This window comes from Phyllostomus discolor, chromosome 6, assembly GCF_004126475.2.
Source record: "Phyllostomus discolor isolate MPI-MPIP mPhyDis1 chromosome 6, mPhyDis1.pri.v3, whole genome shotgun sequence".
In the NCBI taxonomy this organism is placed as follows: Eukaryota; Metazoa; Chordata; class Mammalia; order Chiroptera; family Phyllostomidae; genus Phyllostomus; species Phyllostomus discolor.
The window spans coordinates 62,765,699-62,769,869 of record NC_040908.2 but is presented as its reverse complement, the minus strand read 5'-3'; the positions used below and the strand labels follow the sequence as shown (position 1 = coordinate 62,769,869).

The window sequence follows — 4,171 nt, the reverse complement described above, 5'->3', positions numbered from 1 at the left end:
GCTCCGTCGCCAGAGAAAAGCAGAACTCTACAGGCCCGTAACAGGACAGGCGTCGGGGGTCCGGAGGAGCGCCTGGGCCGGAGCCCCGGCGGGGAGACTGGAGCTAGGTGGGGCGCGCACCGGGCAGTACCGCTGGCCGGGAAGGAACACGCTCACCACCTGTCTCGCTGGCGATCCGGCACTGCCCGAATTCCCGTTCCGTCCTGGCCCCTACCACGCCCAAGCAGAGCAATGTCGCCGCCTGCTGGGCGGACGGTGCTCTCACTTTACTGAGGCTCGCACGCTGGCGGGGAGGGCGTGGTAGGCTGTGTCCATCTCAGCTGCTCCCAGCTGTCAGGGCCTCTTGAGATACTTGTAAAACCTTCTGCCTCCTTGGGCCCCCGTTTTTCTTCCTCCATAAAATAAGTGTGTTTGATCAGAGCTTCTCTGAGTTCACTTCCAAGTCCCGATTCCGGATCCCTCCTTTCTCTTCTCCTCCCAGGAGCCCTCAGGGGTTCTTCCCCTTTCCCCTCAACACAAGGCCCTGACCACCCCACTATGGGACCCCAGTTTCTGCCTCGGTGCTGCACGCTGAGCTCTGTGCCCTCCCTACCAGTGAAGCTGCGTAAGGCCAGGGACTTGACTAGTGCTTTCTGGGGTAAGAGAGGAAATGCGTTGACTGCCAATGATCGGGGCTTGCTATGCACAGAAAAATAACTTCCAGGGAGATATGGTGGGAAGGATCCAGGCTTTGGATAAACCAGGGTGGATATTTTAGACCTCTGCCAAGGCTGGCCCAGAAAATTGTACAGAATGAGCAACTGATCAGGGGAGGGAATACAAGCTCCTTCCACGTGCTGCTGTGAACCGGCCCCCACACTGCACCTGCATTAACCGGCATAATGGATGCTGGTTCCCCAAATACACTAAGCAGCTTCTGGTCATTGCGCCTTTGCAACAATGCCCGACTGCAGCCTGGCTCGCACCACTGATCCACCACGCCTGCTTCTTTGCCTCCTTTAAGACTGAGTTCAGGCACAGCGGCACCTAGTCGCCATGCTCACCCTCCCCCACTACCCCCCTTAGTCGCTGAAGAAGTCATCCTGGGCTGGGCTCCTTTTGTGCGGGTCCTAGCTGTACCCACCACATCCTGGAACCCCTATGTGGGTGGTATCACGTGTTCCCTTGTCTGCCCCCACTGCTGAGGTGTCCTTCCGCACTGGCACCTGCAGAACTGGAATCAGAAGGCCATGAAGTAGGGCACCAACTGCAAACTCCACCAGGCACCCCAGCTCCCTGTAGCTCCTACTTGCTGCACAGCCTCCAGGATAGGGGTGCGGGGGTATGGATGGGGAGACCTTATTTTGTGGTTGTGCCTCTGGACACATGTAGGAACCTTCCAGATGGACAGTGTACCTCAGTGTCTGAGGTATGGAGACAAGTTCATTTCTCTCCTTTGCTAAATGGAATAAGTGAAACTCATCCTGGGAAATTCTCTAATCCCCACCCAAAGAAAGAGAAGGAGGAGGAACTGGAGGGCTAGCTGAGGAGGAAATACTTTGGCTTCTCCATCTTTTTTTCTTTTCTTCCCAAGCTCCTCCTTTTCTGCCTCCTTCTCCAGGGTCACAACTCTCCTCCTTCTCTTCCCAGAGGTGAAAACTCTTGTAAGTGGGTCACTGTGCTACAGAAGGAGCCAGAGCCTTGTCAGCCTCAGGCTCTGGTGGTTAGCTAATGGAAACAATTGCTCTCCCCTCTTGCAATGTTTCCATTGCTGCTCCTCCACCTTCCACAGCTCACCCCACAGGCACGGGGACAGAACTGCTCAGATCCCCTCGGAAAGTTGCACGGGAGGGGGGGGGCAGGGGGGTGCTTCCTCCCTGCCAGGTCACAGTTTATAAAAGATGAGAGTGAAACCCTTATGGTTGAGTGGAGTTACTTTATGGATCCTCAGCCAGCACCCACTACAGAATGAAATATTTTGTGTAAAAGTAAAATTTTCCACTAACTTTTTAAAGTTTCAATTGGGGGTAAACTATTTCAAAACAATCTCTCTCTCTCTCTCTCTCTCTCTCTGTGTCACGCACACACACACACACACGTGCTTACATACTAAGATGAAAGAAATGAGCCTTTTGACAGGTCTATTTTATTTTGCCTCACGATGTTTTTTTCCAGAGTCTTAACTGCAAATACAGCAGGACCCAAGAAGGCTCATGAGCAAAAAGAGCTGAAGGCTCTTTGGTTGTTGAAATTAGTGGTGCACACCAGGAAGACACCACCACCCGATGGCCTGGGCAGGATGTTCCCAAGCTCTTGTTTTCCTGAGATCGCAACAGGCACACACGAAAGCGTATGAATATTGTTTCTAAAGGTTTCGTAGTGTTAGTCTTCCCTTCTGTTTTCTTGAAAGCTTGCAGACCCAGTGGCCAGGAGGTGTGGGACAGACCTAGCCTTACTCTTGCATAGGCTGTGGCTTTTCTGGAGACTTCCAAGCATCAGGACAGGGAATTAGAGTGGGTGTGCACAGGGAAAAGCATTGTTTAGCTAGCCCACTGGGGAAGAGCTTTCTGAAACTGGGGTAATTCTTTATAAAAATGTGAACAATGAATTTATTTTTTAAATAATAAATTTTTTTTTAAAACGGGAAACAATTTACATGTATATATTAATAGATCTTACAGTGAGTGAAGTAACTGTGTTTCTCTTTTTTCTTCTTTTGGTTTGTTTTTTGTTTGTTTGTTTGTTTGTTTTTCTGGTAGACTTGAGATGGTATTCTATTCTAGTCAAATATAAAGTTTTGTAGTGGGACCAGAAATCACTTATCCGATCCTCCCAACCTTCACCCCACCTCGACCTGACTCTGCTGGGTTCAAAGTTCCAGTCAGGCTTTGTCAGGCCACCTGGTGTCTTTCCTGCAAAAGGCAAGATGTGCAGCCATGAGCTGAAGGGTGAGCCTACAGACCCCAGCCCAGGGAGCAGACAGGTCCAGCAACCAGGGATCTAAGCTAACCACAAAGTTTTTCACACTGGGCTGTGAAGGTAGGAGGAGTAGGTAGGTAGCTTCTTCCCTCCTGAAGGGGGAAGGGGGCAGATTCTCACTCTCTGTTAACCTGCAGTCCAGGGGATACAGGCTCCGAGGCTCTGGAGCCCTGGAGCTCCGAAGCCCTGCCCTGGGGTTTCCCAGGAGCCCTGGTCCCAGGTAAATGTGAATGGAGACAGGTGTGAGGGCCTGTCCTCAACCTTGATGCTCCCCAGCCCCCGCTCCACACACCCAGCCTCAGGCTGTGCTACCTAAGAGTCTTTCCCTGGCCCCACACACAGCTGCTCAGTGGTCCTTGAATTGGAGGACAATCAGGTGGCACTTGCTAATGTGAGACAAAATGTCTTATTTGGCTGTACCTGCTTATGGTTTAGCTTTGTATTTTAAGAAAAGGAAACAAACTTGAAAATGACTTGTCATCATAGAAATAAAACAAAAAATAGTTATTGCCAGGTGAGAAAAAAAGAGAAATTAATGGTGCACAATTATTGGAAAGAAATCAGGTTCTCTAAGCACCAATAAAATTTGTCTTTTAAGTGATGTGAGCTCTGGAAAGCAGAGACAGCGTGGTGTGTGGAAGTTACATTGTTGCGGCCCAGCACAGCAGTGGGCACAGAATGCAAACAGGCACTTCCTCGGGAGAAGCAGGCTGGGTGGCCAGCCTGTGGCAAGATGCTCACTCTCAACCTCAATTAGGGAGATACAAGTTTAAACAACAATGAGATACCAACTCACACCTATCAGAGTGGCAGAGTGGCAGAAAAGACTGACAAAACCAAAAGTTATAAACCATATGGGAAGTGAAAACTCAGTAGCTACAGGGGGTTTTTTTGTTGTTGTTGTTTTGGTTTTTTCATCACCTGGTTTTATTAACTAGCCAAAGGCCACCTAGGAGAAAGAGTTAGTCTCATTCCTTTAAGTTTAGTTTTTAAGGCATGGTTACCATAACCTGGCTGAGTAGCCGCTATGCACACTAACATATTTCTCCCTGTAGGATTCTGTTTTAAAGGCTACCAAAGTATAACATAACCAGAGTCTATGATTCCACGTAGATTTCTACATCAGAAAATGTTTTATCTTTCCAACTCACTTTAACATCACTATCAATACACAAGTGGTAAACGCAAGTAGTTTTGCAAAAAGTTTCCCTGT

The 4,171-nt window shown here is 49.2% G+C and overlaps 1 long non-coding RNA gene across 1 annotated transcript; it reads left to right on the top strand.

Moving 5' to 3' along the window:
* Positions 1–299: 299 nt before the first annotated feature.
* LOC118501152 lies at positions 300–2,613 on the top strand. Its single transcript, XR_004903755.1, has 2 exons — positions 300–637; positions 2,155–2,613. It is a non-coding gene; the product is annotated as an uncharacterized LOC118501152 (long non-coding RNA).
* The last annotated feature ends 1,558 nt before the right edge of the window (positions 2,614–4,171 follow it).